Source organism: Chrysemys picta, chromosome 2 (genome assembly GCF_011386835.1).
Source record: "Chrysemys picta bellii isolate R12L10 chromosome 2, ASM1138683v2, whole genome shotgun sequence".
Classification (NCBI taxonomy): Eukaryota; Metazoa; Chordata; order Testudines; family Emydidae; genus Chrysemys; species Chrysemys picta.
Genome location: NC_088792.1, coordinates 37,949,071 through 37,966,747, shown reverse-complemented (window position 1 = coordinate 37,966,747; position 17,677 = coordinate 37,949,071). Strand labels below are relative to the sequence as shown.

At 43.1% G+C, this 17,677-nt stretch overlaps 1 protein-coding gene and 1 long non-coding RNA gene across 15 annotated transcripts in view; one reads left to right on the top strand and one right to left on the bottom strand.

Moving 5' to 3' along the window:
- Positions 1-2,130: 2,130 nt before the first annotated feature.
- LOC135981927 (uncharacterized) lies at positions 2,131-17,300 on the bottom strand. The gene is made up of 3 exons (XR_010599128.1): positions 17,205-17,300; positions 5,780-6,098; positions 2,131-4,583 (listed from the first exon to the last, which is right to left on the bottom strand). It is a non-coding gene; the product is annotated as an uncharacterized LOC135981927 (long non-coding RNA).
- ARMC3 (armadillo repeat containing 3) overlaps positions 17,299-17,677 on the top strand; it is a 100,192-nt gene continuing 99,813 nt past the window's right edge. For 13 of the 14 annotated variants that reach the window (XM_005302780.5, XM_065586915.1, XM_065586914.1 and 10 more), the window contains exon 1: positions 17,299-17,447. The gene's annotated coding sequence lies outside the window, so the exon portion shown is untranslated. The remainder of the gene's footprint in view (positions 17,448-17,677) is intronic. The other variant, XM_008162828.4, reaches the window with a different exon arrangement.

The window sequence follows — 17,677 nt, the reverse complement described above, 5'->3', positions numbered from 1 at the left end:
TACTTACCGCTCCCCCAATGTTTATATCATCTGCAAACTTTATCAGTGATCAGAATGGTCCCTCCAGTCAGGAGTAGGCCCTGCAGCTGCACCTGGTCAGTACTCCTGACAGCTTCATGAGTCAGCTTGGCTACCTGATTGGCTGAGGAAGCTAGCAGGCCAGTTCTTAAGCCGAGCAGCAGCAGTAGCTTGCTGGCTGGTCAATTCACATGCTTGTGGATTCTCTGCCCCCTTGTTCTCACCTTACTCTAAGACCTGCTTCTCCCTTGCTCCAGCCTAGACCCTGCCCTGCTCCCAGCCTTGTTCCAGTCCTGTCCCAGCCTTCTCTGACTCTGGAAATCTGATTCTGACCCTTGGCTCTGATTCCTAGCTCTGACACTGTTTTGACCATTGGCTCTGGTGTTTGGACTCTGACCACCTAGGAACTGCTCCCCCTGACACTTCCTGACTTGCAAACCTAGAAAGATGCATTAATATTTTCAAACATCACTGTAGACAAAGATGCTTAAGTTTTAAAATGTGTTATCTCGCCACGGTCAATCCTGTCTCAGTGTTGTTTAAAAACAAATGATAGCCAGCATATTTTAAAACACAACCCCTTTTCCTAGGATAGATGTGTGCTCAGAGGGAAGAGTGCCACCCACTGAATCAACAACACCACTTCTGACTATCTTAAGTGCTTACACAGCCCCCAATTCTTTAGTAGCTGAGGATCTTTAATGGCTTCAGCCTCACACCACTCCCATAAGGTAGGGCAGTAATACTATTTGCATTTTACAGGCAGTGAATTAAGACCTAGAAAGAGTAAGTGATTTGCCCTAGGTTGTACAACAAAGTCCATTAGGGCAGGGGAGACCTGAACCCAAATCTCTAATATCACAAGGTTGCACCCTCCCTACCAGACCATCTGTCTTCTCCTAATTGTCTGTGGAGATCTCCTATACAACTACTGATGAGTACTGATGACTCTGCTTCATTTATGTGGTCTTAGACCAAAAGGTTGCAGCTCAATCACCAAATCCTAAATGTTCATGGTGTAATATTTGTCATCTGCAAACTATGGTGAAATACATCCATTACTTTAGCTTTGAATATATTATATAAATAGAAGAGAATAATACTAAGAGTGGAAATAAATGTTTCAATAATCCCCGCACAGACTCCTGGTGAATGTATAGCCAGGGAGCCTGCAAGGCATGAGCATGAGGAAATCTTATTTTGCACAGCAAAAGAATGAAGGGACTGTTTGTTAATCTGATTTGTATTTCTTTTTGGGAGAAAGAGGGCCATTTACATTGATATTGGCTATTTTAATGCATGAAGTGATATGCCCAGCTGGAGTGCCCAAATGAGGAGTTGTAAATTCATTATTCCATAAATCAGCTTCTTCCTGTCAGAACAGAAAAATTCCTTTTAACAGTCTTTTCAGACTGATATAAAACAAGTAAATGAGAGGATTATTTGTATAACATGTCAGCAACTATATTCTGAAAGCATAAAATATGACTGATACCTCAGAAAAATATGGGAGAATTATTTCCGACACACCATACAGCAAATAATAATTCCAATACTGATGATTCAGGAAATGAAAAATGGCTCCCTCAGCTCTGTGGTCTCAGTATATTTAGAAAGATAATTTCATAAACCTAAACATGTAAATTTTCTAAGACTTATCATTCTTCAAATGCTTTGAGTTCTGGTTTAGTAGTTGCCTATGCACTTAAAAAATCCTTTCAAAATTAAATATCAAATATGGGTTGGATCACAGAAATCCCCTTAGAACAGCCAACTGATGTGCCAAGACTACTTCTGCCCCTGCTTTCCTTGCCAGCTTGGGACTCCAGCACCCTGTCTTGTTGAGCCAGCCATGCCAGTCTGCTACAACACAGACCCAGGGTCTGAGCCACGCCCCCTAACAGCTGTAGGCTTAAACTGAAAGCAGCTTAAGAAGTGTTCCCGTCTTTAACACTCAAATGCTCAGTGGGGTCCAACCCCCAAATAAATCCATTTTACCCTGTATAAAGCTTATACAGGGCAAACTCATAAATTGTCCACCCTCTATAACACTGATAGAGAGAGATGCACAGCTGCTTGCCCACCCAGGTATTAATACATACTCTGGGTTAATTAATAAGTAAAAGGTGATTTTATTAAATACAGAAAGTAGGATTTAAGTGGTTCCAAGTAGTAACAGATAGAACAAAGTGAATTACCAAGTAAAATAAAACAAAACACGCAGTCTGAGTCTAATACAGTAAGAAAACTGAATACAGACAAAATTTCACCCTCAGAGATGTTTCAATAAGTTTCTTTCACAGACTGGACGCCTTCCTAGTCTGGGCACAGTCCTTTCCCCTGGTCCAGCCCTTGTTCCAGCTCAGGTGGTAGCTAGGAGATTTCTCATGATGGGCCCCCTTTGTTCTGTTCCACCCACTTATATATATTTTGCATAAGGCGGGAATCCTTTGTCCCTCTCTTGGTTCCCACCCCTGCTTCTCAACGGAAAAGCACCAGGTTAAAGATGGATTCCAGTTCAGGTGACATGATCACATGTCACTGTAAGACTTCAAGCCTTCATTTCTCACAGGAAGCCCTGCCTGCAAACAGAGCCATCCACAGTCAATTGTCCTGGTTGATGGGAGCCATCAAGAGTCCAAACCACCATTAATGGCCCACACTTTTTGCATAATTACAATAGGCCCTCAGAGTTATATTTTATATTTCTAGTTTCAGATACAAGAGTGATACATTTATACAAATAGGATGATCACACTCAGTAGATTATAAGCTTTGTAATGATACCTTACAAGAGACCTTTTGCATGAAGCATATTCACACTCATTAGCATATTTTCATAAAATCATAGAGTGCAACGCCACAATGTTGTTCCACAAAATTCATTTCAAAGGTTTTTTTTAAGTCACACTTGATTTGTTTCACTGACGCCTGAATATAATCAAATTGGGCAGGATGTTTTCTCAGGTCATTTGTGACCATTCTTAGAATGTATGAAAATTATATTGTAGATTTGTCCAAACCTAAATCACCAAAAGGGATTTTATTAAAATGTATTGTGAACAAACACATTATTACCAATATTAAGTCTTTGCTCTCTAGAAACATCTCTAAGTTGTAGACGTGGAATCTTCTTCTGTTTTCTAATATATGTGTATTGTTTTTGTTGCTTAAGTATCTTTATGAATTTTAGAGTAAATTACTCCTAAATAAACAATTTCTGTCATTTGCAAATATGTCACAATTGTGAGTTTATATTAACTATTGTAAATCTTCTGCACACTACCTTTAGTCCCTACTTCTCTCTTTTGCAGACTTATTAGTTCTTTGCTAATTTAAAAACTCCTTACAAGAATCTTTTTACAAGGTTCAATTAAAAATATTTTTCTTGCAATATTTTGTTTGGTCCAGCAAATGTATATAAAAATCACGAAAACTCTTGTGAAAAGTGTACATGTACACACTGAGTCTTATTGCCCCTTCCTGTTGCAAACACACAAAGGGGTATGCATAAGAGAAAGAAAATCTCTGCAAAATTCACAAGCATGCTGCATGGGCACTGCATAACACAGCCTAGGATTGTATTAACTGTTGCGGGGGGAATCTCTGCTGTGCCTGTGAGGGGTATACAAGGTACTTCTGTTTCCAGACCACCTACTATTGTCCCAGTTTCCCATTGCCTGCCTGGCCTCACTTATGTAAATTCTTCACACTTGAAAAGTGTCCCCCACAAAGTCTGTGGAAAGGGGGAGAAACTGCTGTGGAGGAGGTTTATCCCCTCTCATACCTGTAGAGGGCACCTGGAGCTTTGGGGGTGTGATCAAACCCATTGTTCTGTGAACACACAGAAATATACAGAAACATTTCATCTCCATTCATATGTTCACCATGCTATCAGAACTCTTTACAGCTTGTGCTTACTTATTAAATAAATTATTGATTAAATAAACAAACTGGAAATGAAATAAACAAGTTGAAGATGACTGAATAAGGTTATAAATGTCCATAAGACAATAATAATAGTTAATAGCGCTGTGTAAACTGTAAAGCTTGTCTCTTTCACCAACAGAGGTTGGTCCAATAAAAGATATTACCTCACCCAGCTTGTCTCCATAAAAAATAAAGACTGCCTAGCCCTGAAGATAAGAAAAGTAATTGCCATGGCAATTATTCAGTTCACAGACAAACACCCCAAAGCCATCTCCTTCAATAATCTAGTTTATTTATTTCATTTCTGCTGTGCCCATCACTGCAGTATCTTAAGTGCTGTACAGGATAATACAGATCTACACAGGATTGTCCATAGAAGTTTTCAAAGTGGATTAGGTCCTTTGCCTCTCCCAGGTTCTTGGATGCTCCTTTAACTTTTTTCCTGACAATCTGGATCTTCAGTTAGTTAGAGAATTTCATGAAGTGTAAGTCAGTGCAGGATCTGGTCCCAAAAGTTCAGTATGATCTCCTTTTTCTACTGAAGTGCAGACTAGTTCCAATTTGGCATCATAGTTCAGTTTGGGTAACGCCACAGAAGATGATAATAAGCTCCTTTTTGTTTACCATGTAACTAACTGTAATGTTAAAAGTTGAATGAGACACAATATCATCATTTACTTTTTTATATTTAAAGAAGACCAACCTTTTGTGACAAAAACAGTTATTATTAATCATGTTTATTATGGTTGGGACCAAACGAGATAAGAGCCCAATTGTGCTAGGATCTGTACAATTTGATGAGGGCCATGAATGTGGAACTTAGTTTTTATCTGCAGTCAGACGCTATAAGAAAGGTGGGTAAAGACGAATTGAAGTCTGCACTAAAAGATGGAAGGTAGTCACAGAAGGATAAATAGCACCTACATTTCTGTCTCAGTCAATATCTGTTTTTGTGTATAGGTCAACAAAAGGAACACTATTGTATTGGCCTATTACTATTTCCTAGTGTTAGATTTGCTGATAACTATTAAATTGTTTTGAAGCAAAATGGTGATAATTCTGAATTTTCTCTTAATATTTGTGCCCTTCCTTGGGAACAAATTAAAAATCAATCTGTGATGCTCTGTATCTTGGGGGAACACCCTATATCCCCATGTTCATCTTTATAAAATGATTGTGTAGTATCCAATGCAAAGTTTGTCATGTTGGGTGTCTTCGGAAGGCTCATGATGCACTGAGCATGGTTGTTATAGTGATGTTATAGTAATTGTTACAGTAATGTTATAGTAAGTGTGATGGGTTCGGTCACAGAGACCCCTTTGGGACTGTCACCTGACGTGCTAAAATTACCTCTGAGCCCGTTTTCCCTGCCAGCTTGGGACTCCAGAACCCTGTCTTGTTGAGCCAGACATGCTACCCTGCTGCAACACAGACCCAGGTCTGCTCCACACCCCCAAAGCTGCAGACTTTAACCAAAAACTGCTCAGCAGGTAACCTATCTCCAGCACCCAGACACTCAGTTCCCAATGGGATCCAAACCCGAAATAATCCATTTTACTCTGTATAAAGCTTATACACAGTAAACTCATAAATTGTCCGCCCTCTATAACACTGATAGAGAGATATACACAGCTGTTTGCTCTCCCAAGAATTAATCACTTACTCTGGGTTTACTAATAAACAAAAGTGATTTTATTAAGTATAAAAAGTAGGGTTTAAGTGGTTCCAAGTCATAAAAGGCAGAGCAAAGTAAGTCACCAAGCAAAATAAAGCAAAAACACGCAAGTCTAAGCCTAATACATTAAGAAATTGTTTACAGGTAAAATCTCACCCTCAGAGATGTTCCAATAAGCTTCTTTCACAGACTAGACTCCTTCCTAGTCTGGGCCCAATCCTGTCCCCTGGTACAGTACTTGTTAGTTCCAGCAGACATCTTAGATGGAAAGCAGGGGTGTTCTCATGACTGGCAGCCCCCTTTGTTCTGTTCCACCCCCTTTTATAGCTTTGGAACAAGGCGGGAATCTTTTGTCTCTCTGGGTCCTCACCTCTCCTTCTAAACGGAAAAGTACCAGATTTAAGATGGATTCCAGTGTCAGGTGACATGATCATATGTCCTGTGAGACCCCAGCCTCCATTCTTCCTGGGCTGGCCTAAACGTACACAGAGTAAGTAATTGTAAGTAAACAAAGCCATTTACAACCAATTGTCCTAGTCAATGGGAGCCATCAAGATTCTAAACCACCATTAATGGCCCACACTTTGTATAATTATATGAGTTATACTTGATATTTCTAGCTTCAGATACAAGAATGATACATACATACAAATAGGAGGAATATATTCAGTAGGTTATAACTTCTGTTATGATACCTTACAAGAGACCTTTTGCATAAAGCATATTCCCGTTACATCATATTCACACTCATAAGCATATTTCCATAAAACATATGGAGTGCAACGTCAAAGTAAGGTTATACGTTATAATTTAATGTATATGGTTATGAGGCTGAAAATGTATCCTCATGGCTTAAAGCAAGCCCAGGCAAAAACTCTCCAAGAGCAGAGAGGCAGTTCACACCTCATCAGGGTAGGTATGGGACAAACCCAGCCCAGCCTCACAGGAACAAAGACACTGGGCTAGGCAACAACAAAAGGATCTGTTACATTCTCGAGTGAGTCACTCCCCTTCCTTTGGTCAGTTTGGAACTGCGATGAAGTAATGCTCACCTGACTCTGAAGTGGGGGTGGGGGAAACAAAGCCAAGAGGGAAGAAAGGACATGATAAAAGGGAGAGACATTTGCCATGCTCTCTCTCTCTCTCTTCCACCTACATCTACAGACACCACACCAAGCGACTGAAGCGCTGATCAAAGGGGAGAGTCTGGCTGAAGAGCAACCAACCAGCCTCTGGTGAGAAGCATCTAGGTTTGTAAGGGCATTGAAAGTGTTAAGATTAGCTTAGAATGCGTTTTACTTTTATTTCATTTGACCAAATCTGATTTGTTATGCTTTGACTTATAATCACTTAAAATGTATCTTTATAGTTAATAAATCTGTTTGTTTATTCTACCTGAAGCAGTGCGTTTGGTTTGAAGTGTGTCAGAGACTCCCCTTGGGATAACAGGCCTAGTACATATCAATTGTTAAATTGACGAACTCATACAAGCTTGCAGCATCCAGCGGGAATAACTGGATATTGCAAGATGGAGGTTCCTAGGGTTGTGTCTGGGAATGGAGATATTGGCTACTGTCATTTGGTTGCACAATCCAAGGAGAAGCTTACATGCTAGAGGCTGTGCGTGAACAGCCCAGGAATGGGGGTTCTCACAGCAGAGCAGGGTAAGGCTGGCTCCCAGAGTCAAGGATTGGAGTGACCTAGCAGATCACCGGTCCGGATAACACCAGAGGGGAACGTCACACCATCCCATATAATTGTTACAATGGTTCCCACATTTAAAATGTCCTAGACTCATTTACGAAGAGTTTAATTAACATATTTACCAGCAGTGCATAGGACATCACCTACTGGTAGTTTATGCTGCAAATTACTCTATGGCACCAAAAACACAAAGGAACAAAAACATGTCGTTTTTGGATCAGATCATTTTGGAGCTTTTAGTCCAGTATCCTGTCTCTGGACTAGTGGCCACTTCCAGCTGCTTCGGAGGATAGTGTAAACTCCATAACATACCTATGGAGGAAATTTCTTCCTAACCTCAGACAGTTAGTCATTTTTATTCTAGTTAATGTAATTATGGCTATCATTATTATTAATGTAAATGACTAACTGTTTGATTCCTATTAAGCAATTTGCCTCAGTAATATTTTGTGCCAGTAATTTCCACAGGTTAATTACACATAGAATAAAAAACATCATCAGTTGTAACGCACAATTGGTATAATTAGTATTAAGATAATTAATTTAAAGTGATATTACTGGAGATTATTAAACCTATAGCCAGGACACTGAAGTTATTCACTTTCTGATATTAGATTATCTATAACCAAATCCTGCGAGCTGCTCATGTCCATTCTAATATAGGTGTGCACGCCGCATGCACCGCCGCTGGAAAGTTTTCCCTTCAGTGGTATCCATCGGGTCGGCTCTAGTGCTCCCTGGAATCACGCCCTCATGGCGCGGTATATAGGGATCTGCTGTCCTGCCACCCCTTCAGTTCCTTCTTTCCGCCCATGTCGGTTGCTGAAACTTCTATTTGTCCTTGCACTTGCAAGTACTCTCCCCAGCCGACATTGTTTCCTGTATATAGTTTAAAAACTTAGTAGTTAGTTGTTATGGTTCCGTATTAGTTAGTAGTAATATAGTAGGATCCCACTTAATGGGGTTCTCCCCAATCCCTGGTACTGGGACATGCCTCGGTCTCCGGGGTTCAAGCCATGTGAGGCTTGCCACAAACCTATGTCCGTTAGTGACCCCCCTCTCAGCTTGCCTCAAGTACCTGTATGATTGCTGCAGGATTTGTAAAGGGTTCAAACCCTACATCCAAAAAGAAAGGGACCACAGACTCAATTCCTCCTGCAGGAGGCAGCTCTCTGTCCAGTCTCAGAGCCAAATTATGCCAACTCGGCACTGAGCACCTCTGCCTCGGTGAGAAGGGCACGGGCTTCTCTGAAGGATAGGCACCGCAGCCCGGCCTCTCCAGCACCGAGGAGGAACTCCTCATCTGCGTCCTGGAATTCGCGGCACCGCCAAAGTTCTCTGGTGCAGAGGAGATCTACTCCTTATGGGGACAGTTGGCACCAATCCCGGTAGCCGGTGCCGTGTAAGAAACAATGCAAAATGGACAGTGGATATTCCCCCACTACAAAGCCCACTGGCTGCAAGGAAATCAGCAGAGCTAGAGCTGCGCAGAGCCACTCGGACTCAACAGCAGCCAGTCTGTACCATCAACTCTGGCCCCAGGGAGGGAACCATTGAGTCTGGTGCCATTGGACTTTCCTCCAAGGGAGAGCCATAGAAGCGCAAGACTGGCACTTCCATCTACGCCAGAGGCATTCCAGGCAGCACGGGACCTGATGTCCCTACCGGTACCTCCATCCTCCACCAGGTGTGAACTGGCACTGGAGGCGAGAGTGGCTACGGCACTGAGACCCCAGTTGCTGTCGAAGGGGAAACCAGCGCTGATGCCGCAGCACTGGTCACCCTGCTCCCAGCATTGATCACCAGTACCATCTGGCACCGCTCCCCCATGGTCACTAGGAAGTGAATCCTTGCCCCCCAGACTTGGAGCTGGAATCCTATAGCTCCCACAGGAGCCAGCACCAGTCTGATCACCAGTACCCGATGGCAGATATGGGCCAGAGGTTTCCACCAATGGCCCGGCCGGCACAGTGGCAGATGCCTGTGCAATGGCCATTTTGAACTCCTTGGGCCCAAGGATCTCAGTCGAGGAGGTTGTACTCTGTCCCATCGGAGGGTAGAGCCCCACTATCTCCTCCCACGGTACAGGAACAGGGCCCCGGTATTGAGCCCGGTACCATACCTCAGCGACCAGCACCATGGGATCTGTTAGGTGTTGATGGACAGGAGCAAGGCCCGGAACCAGTCCTTGCATCCTCTTCCTCCTCCCCTGACGAGGCGGTAGCGGGAACCTCGATTGTGCCCACGCAGGATGATCACAGGGAACACCACGATCTACTAAGGAGGGTAGCCCAGAACCTTTATGGTCTTGCCATCACATGAGCAGGTTGTGAAGGGCTAGCCAGGAGATACCAAGCATCAGGGGAAAGTGTGGAGAATGGATCATGCCAAATAGTAATGTTTCTCAGTGCCTCTGAATCATAGCCTCCATTACTGGACCAGAAGACCATCAATTGTCTCTGTATGGTTAGCAGTGGCCTTTTGTTGCAGGGGATTCTGCAGTGTCTGGCCTGCCACTACATCTATGAAGCAGTCAGCTGTGCCGGAGTTGATGAGGGCAGGCAGGTTGGGAATTTTCAGGGGTGCCCCAGGTATGTGCAACTGGACTGGCACCTGCAGGTAGGGAGCCCTCGGGCAGAGCTCCAGGTGTGTTCCAGTCTAGACTGAAGTCTGGGGTTAATACAGGGCAGGCAGAGATGGAGGGACCTGACTCTCTGCCGTAGAAGCAGAGGTGGTGCTGGTGTCATCATTCCTTTTCTCTGGGGGTGAGCCATCAACGAACCACCTTCATCTGCACTGACTTGGTCACAATACCTGGATTGGGAAGTTGCATGACCCCACTTTTTTTCCTCCATTCTTTCCTGTAACCGATTGTCTATATGGATGGAGGCCCAGCAGGGCATCCAGACTCACAGGCATCTCTACCTGGGCTAATTCATTTTTAACTTCTTGCAGCCCCCACTGGAACTGGTCCATCTGTGCTACCTTGTTCCAGTCTGTATCAGTCGTGAGGTGGGTGGAATTGCGCAGCATAGGAGGCTATGGTGCCCTGCCCCATCAGACCATCCTTGGGGCAGCTTCTGCCATTCAAGTTTGGTGTGGATTGTCAAATAGTACTGACATGGCTTGGAAGAAGACTTCCTAGTTCGACAGTACTGGGCTGTCACACTCCAACAAGGGGAAGGCTCAGTATAATGCTTCCCATAACAGCAGGCTGCTAACCAGGCTGACCTTTGCATGATCAGTAGTATAGGACTGAGGCTGCATCATGAACAGGAGGCGGCACTGGTTTATAAAACCCTGGAATCACTGGTGATTAGCATCAAACTGTTCCAACAGATGTACTGGGGAGCAGGGCTGCATGAGCTGTGTCTGGAGTGCAGCGTTCTCAATACACTACTGTGTTACTTGCTCCTGCAATACCTGGTTCTTCTAGGTCAGCTGGATGACCTGGGCCTGCAGAGCTTGATTGTCCACCTGAAGGCAGGCACCCCACTCAAGCATGTTCAGTGCTCCTGAAGTGTTAGCCAGATCCATTCTGCTGGCAGTAGGCCCACTCCTGTGCCTTAAGTGGTCCATGCAAACTGTCACAATGGGATGTAGGTGGTATGAGTTAGTGATCAGAGCAGGAGTTGGGAGTCAGGCCAGATCAGATACCAGGAGGTCAGAGTCTAAGACAGGCCGGAAGACAAACCAGGAGGCAGGTGCCCAGGAGATCTGTAGTAGGCAGTAGGAGCAGGTATAATTGGGGAAGCAGTCTAAAGCAGAGAGAACCCAGTTGCATAGACAATTTCCTGTTCCTGTACTTGATTTTAAAAGAAGCTGTGGATCAATCTGGACCTACATCATTCTGCCAATCAGATTCCAGGACTGGAGTTTCTCAATGACCGGTCCATAAACTGGCACCAGTCCCTGAGATCTCCCTGACACAGAAAGGCACCAAGCCGGTCCCTGGAATCAAAAAGGTTGAGAAACACTGCTCTAGATGAACTATGATGGAGTGGGTGCACAACTGGTTGACAGACCATATGCAAACAGAGGTCAGTCCTGAGTCCAGTACTATTAAATATTTTCATTAATGACTTCTTGGATAATGGAGAGGAGAATATGCTTATAACATTTGTAGATGACACAAAGCTGGGAGAGATTGCAAGCACTTTGGAGGACAGTATTAGAAATCAAAATGACTTTGACAAACTGGAGAAGTGGTCTGAATTCAGCAAGATGAAATTCAGTAAAGACAAATGCAAAGTATTATATTTAGGAAGGAAAAGTCAAATGCACAACTACAAAATGGGGAAAATGGTTAGGTGGTAGTACTCCTGAAAAGGATCTGGGGGTTACAATGGATCACAAATTTAACATGAGTCAACAGTGTGAAAAAAACAAGTGCAAAAAAAGGGTGTATCATTCTGCGATGTATTAACAGGAGTGTTGTATGTAAGACACGGGAGGTAATCATCCTGCTCTACTTGGGCACTGGTGAGGCCTCAGCTGGAGTACTGTGTCAAATTCTGGGTGCCACACTTTAGGAAAGATGTGGACAAATTGGAGATTATCCAGAGGAGAGCAACAAAAATAATAAAAGGTTTAGAAAACTTGATCTATGAGGAAAGGTTAAAAAAACTGGATGTTTAGTCTTGAGAAAAGAAGATTGAGGGGGAACCTGATAACATTCTTCAATTATATTAAGGGCTGTTATAAGGGCCAAAAGTAGGAAAAGAAGCAATGGGCTTAATCTGCAGCAAGGAAAATTTAGGTTAGATATTAGGAAAAACTTTCTAGTTATAAGGGCAGTTAAACTCTGGAACAGGCTTTCCAAGGAAGGCTGTGGAATCCCCTTAATTGGGAGGTTTTTAAGAACAGTTTGGACAAACACCTGTCTAGGTTTACTTGGTCCTGCCTCAGCCTCGGGGACTGGACATGACTTCTCAAAGTCCCTTCTAGGCCTACATTTCTATGATTCTATAATATGTCCATAATATGCAGCATACAAGCCTGGCTTCTTCAGATCTTTATAAGAATGTTAGCATCCTCTTTCTTTTCAAACATTTCTCAGTGTTATCTTCAAATCCATCCCTCGCAATAGAAATGTCACAGGGCTGTCTTCAGCAGATATATTTATAACATTTCCCACCCTTTGAGCTCTGATTGGCTCAGCTATAAGGTGAGTAAACAGGAAGTGTCTTGCCTACAATGAAAACATCCTATACTGCTTCAGAAACAAATATAGAGCATGTCTAATAACCGCCACACCCTATTACTGGATGTTTCAGAGCAAACTGATCTGCCCTGCACTCTGCACGTGTGCTGAGACACAACATCACAATGTTTTAAATGAGCTGAAAATATTTTTGTTTTGCCTATCAGATTGTGTTCTCACACCTTTGTGGATATCACAATAATGGACTCAATATTACTATCATGATGTATGAAAGGTTTAAACACAACAAATGCTGTGTGTGTAAGTTAAATTTTTCTGGGATAAGATAAAGTTTCTATCATGTGTGGTTAATGAACTGGTAGAGGCTGAAATCAAAGAGGAATCTTTACAGGTAAAGCCCCAAAACATGGATCAATCAGTTAATTCTAATAGAACAAGTGTCATCACTTTATTTGCATTGCTTATAGAAGGGATCATTGGACAGCTAGGCCAAAACCCTCTGTGTGCACAACAGGATCTACCATGACATTATCAGGCCTTCATTCTCCTCCCCATGAAAGGTGTCCTGACCAGCTCAGGATAGAAAGAAGGAGCAAGATCACCTTAAATTTTAATCTTAAACCATTTATTGAAATTTTGTCATTCCAAAATTGATACCTATGAAATATTGCAAAGGCTTTTCTACAGGAAAGTTCAGATGAGTGCTCCATAACATCGCTCCTTCTCTTTGGACTTAAAATATCAAACAGGATACACACGGACTACACATAATTTTAAAAATGTTCAAAACAGGTCAAAGACCTGATGATTAATAGTGTGTTGGGGAAGGATTTCTGCAATCTTCTATGGTTGCCCTGGCTGCTGTTGACAAAACTAAGGCTACCTTACTCTTGCACGAAAGCATCCACACAGGGGTTTACAACACTGTAACGTATGTGCATTAACATCACACCTTCAGTGTCACACCATCTAGACAAGCCCTTAATAAAGGTAATTGAGGGTGGGAAAGCCTCCGTTAATTTCTTTAATTTAAAAACCTTTAACTGGTTTTCCATGACACCTACACAAATAGGGGGCAGCAGACATTCACACATAAATGCATCTTATGGGGAAGGAGCAGCATTAGTCACACAATCAGTATCAGAATTGTCAAGCTATGAATAATAATGGTTCATTTGACATTTGAGTCAGCATTACAGTCTGTCCTCAGTGTTAAGAAAATATATGTTTTTTCTGTGGGAAAACTATTTGCTATCTCCTTGTGAAAACATAGTGGAGACAAGGCACTTTAGTTTCACCAAATGCAAAGGAATAACAGAATAATTCATTTAAAAAAATCCTTGATTTTGGCAGTACAGAACACTACACTTGTCAGAATGAAGAACATCCCTGAAATATATCATAACAAAATATGTAACATACATAAAAGGCTATGAAATTCTAATATGTAATTAGTATAAACAATTCATAGAAAAAAACAGCATTTATATATGCAACAAATGAAGTGACAGAACAGTAAAGTGTTTGTGACGGGTTGGATCACAGAAACCCCCTTGGAAACTGCCAACTGATGTGCCAAGACTACTTCTGCCCCTGCTTTCCCTGCCAGCTTGGGACTCCAGCACCCTGTCTTGTTGAGCCAGACACGCCAGTCTGCTTCAACACAGACCCAGGGTCTGAACCGCGTGCCCCAAAGCTGCAGACTTAACTGAAAGCAACTTAAGAAGTGTTCCGGTCTTTAACACTCAGATGCCCAACTCCCAATGGGGTCCAAACCCCAAATAAATCTGTTTACCCTGTATAAAGCTTATACAGGGTAAACTCATAAATTGTTCGCCCTCTATAACACTAATAGAGAGATATGCACAGCTGTTTGCCCCCCCCCGTATTAATACATACTCTGGGTTAATTAATATGTAAAAAGTGATTTTATTAGATACAGAAAATAGGATTTAAGTGGTTTCAAGTAGTAACAGACAGAATAAAGTGAATTACCAAGCAAAATAAAATAGAACACACAACTCTATGTCTAATACAAAAAGAACAGGAGTACTTGTGGCCCTTAGAGACTAACAAATTTATTTGAGCATAAGCTTTCATGGGCTACAGCAGGGGTAGGCAACCTTTCAGAAGTGGTGTGCCGAGTCTTTATTTATTCACTTAATTTAAGATTTCGCGTGCCGGTAATACATGTTAACGTTTTTTAGAAAGTCTCTCTCTATAAGTCTATATTATATAACTAAACTATTGTTGTATGTAAAGTAAAAAGTGATTTTATTAAATACAGAAAGTAGGATTTAAATGGTTCCAAGTAGTAACAGACAGAATAAAGTGAATTACCAAGCAAAATAAAATCAAACACGCAAGTCTAAGCCTAGTATAGTAATAAAACTGAACACAGATAAAATCTCATCCTCAGAGATGTTTCAATAAGTTTCTTTCACAGACTGGACGCCTTCCTAGTCTGGGCACAATCCTTTCCCCTGGTCCAGCCCTTGTTCCAGCTCAGGTGATAGCTAGGGGATTTCTCATGATGGCTGCCCCTTTTGTTCTGTTCCACCCACTTATATATCTTTTGCATAAAGCCGGAATACTTTGTCCCAATCTGAGTTCCCACCTGCTCCTTCTCAATGGAAAAGCACCAGGTTAAAGATGGATTCCAGTTCAGGTGACATGATCACATCACTGTAAGACTTCATTACCCACTTGCCAGCACACAGGTCTACAGGAAGACTTACAATAAAACAGAGCCATCTACAGTCAAATGCCCTGGTTAATGGGAGCCATCAAGATTCCAAACCACCATTAATGGCCCACAATTTTTATGATTACAATAGGCCCTCAGAGTTATATTTCATATTTCTAGTTTCTGATACAAGAATGACACATTTATACAAATAGGATGACCATACTCAGTAGATTATAAGCTTTGTAATGATACCTTACAAGAGACCTTTTGTGTGAAGTATATTTTAGTTACATTATGTTCACACTCATCAGCATACTTTCATAAAATCATATAGAGTTCAACGTCACAGTGTTCTCTTCAGTGTTTGCAGGATGAGGAATTAACTTGCACAAATAAGGATTTTAAATAAATTTTCACTTACAAACGGCTGCGGAACCACGTTACTATAAGTCGAAAATGGTATTGAATATTATAGGAATGTACAACCACTTTAAATATATGACTTCTTTGGGAGAGTTAACAGCGAAAGTATGAAGCTAGCGTGCCCTGAAGACTCAGAAACAAAATGGAAAACTAAAAGAATCCGAGATATATTTATGTATTTTAATTTCAGAACTTTTGGGTATATAACTCATGATTTTTGAATACTTATGGTTGTCAATTTATCTTGGGGTTGTATACCTGTATTTAGTAACAAAATAAAGTAGAAATTTGCCTTTGAGAAGGATTTCACAAAAGATAGCATTGTGCCCTCAGGCCAGATACTGAGGAAACTGGTGGGATTTTCTAAAACATCAAGATGCTTTTAACCTTTACAAATCTGGCCTATGGTGAATATTTGGGAACCAAGTTCTACAAACAAGTGGTGGCGTGAAAAAAGTTGGCTAGAGAGGCAAAATAACCGTTGGCAAAGGCAATCGCTATTGGTGAATCAAAAGAAACTAAGTTTTGACACGAAATCAGTCAGCCTTAATGTCACATGACACCATAGAATACATTTGTACATCAAATACAACCCCCCCCCAAAAAATATTAGAATGAAAAACTAACATATGCCAATACAAACAGGAAGCAGTCCTATAAACACTGTGAGCGATGATTGCTGAAGCTACTAGCAACTATTAATATTTTCGATTACTTGCTATTAAAGTATCACTTAAATAGCGCAATGACATCCATCTACACAGTGGTAACGAAGGTAAATGATGACGTGCTAAGAGTAATAAAAATAATCGTTTAAAAAAGGAATGAAACTCCATTTACAGCGGATTACAAGAAAAGGGCAGGCCAGCTCAAGGAAACGAGAAGAGCAGTTGAGACAAATGTGAACTACTACGAGGCATTATACAGACGTATACATTGATACGGGACTCCTTTCAACACTGATGATTTTAATTGTTGGAGGGGGAAGGCGTCTGTAAAGTGTTTCACTGACTCAAGTCTTCTTTAGCAGCTCAATACATCATATCAGAAAGGGAGGGAAGAGCTGCTGGGCAGGTGTTGGGATGCAATGCGCCTTTGAGCACAGCCCTGGGCAGTGGGTGCACACAGGGCTGCCCAGAGGATTCAGGGGGACTGGGGCAAAGCAATTTTGGGGGCCCTTTCCATAAAAAAAGTTGCAATACTATATTCTCATGGGGGCCCCTGTGGGGCCCGGGCAAATTGCCCCACTTGCCCCGCCCCCCCCGCGGGCGGCCCTGGGTGCATAGCTGCACTGTCCTGTGGAAAGGAAGCAGATGGCTCACCGCATCTGGGTAACTTTCACCCGCTCTGCCCCCCCTGGCTGGGGATTTCCTCTCTGCCCCCTTCTCAACCCCGACTCCTACCCCCAGCCCTGGTTTTACCCCTCGGCCCCGCTCCTTCCCCTGCCCCCAGCTGTTTGTGCCCCGCCGGGAGCAGCGTCACTGGTCGGCCTCAGTGCCCGCGGTTTGTAACCTCGCAGGGAGCCGGGCCTCGTCACAAAGGGGCTGTATATGGGTGCGATCGCACCGGACTCAGACCTGCCCCGCAGCGCACAGCGCTACCTGCCAGCCCCAGACAACCCGAACCGCGAAGCGAAATTCGACCCCTCGACAAGGTCGTGTGCGCATGCGCCACAAGCCTCTGCGCTGCCTCCTCCCTCCCTCCGTAGCCAGAGGGAGCCCCGGGAGCATGCGCCGCAGGCGTGTTCGGCGTTCCCTAGCAACCGTGAACACAACACAGAGGCGGAGAGGGAGCTGCCGATAGGCCCCTGCGGCACCCCTGGGCAGTGGGCATCCCTCGCGCGGGTGAGTGGCACGTTCCCCGCGGGGCTGGGGGTGGCGGGGTGTCTGTCCGTCGGGGTCAGTGGCCGTCAACGCTCGTGTGTGTCATGTGTGGGGGAGGTGTAACGTCTGTCTGCCTGCCTGCCTCCTGCCCTTGCAGTGTCTGTGTGCAGGGGTCTCTGCCTGCTCCCAGCCCAGCTGTCCTTAGGGAGGAGGGGGCTCAGTGCCTGGGTGCGTCTGCTTGCTCCGCACAG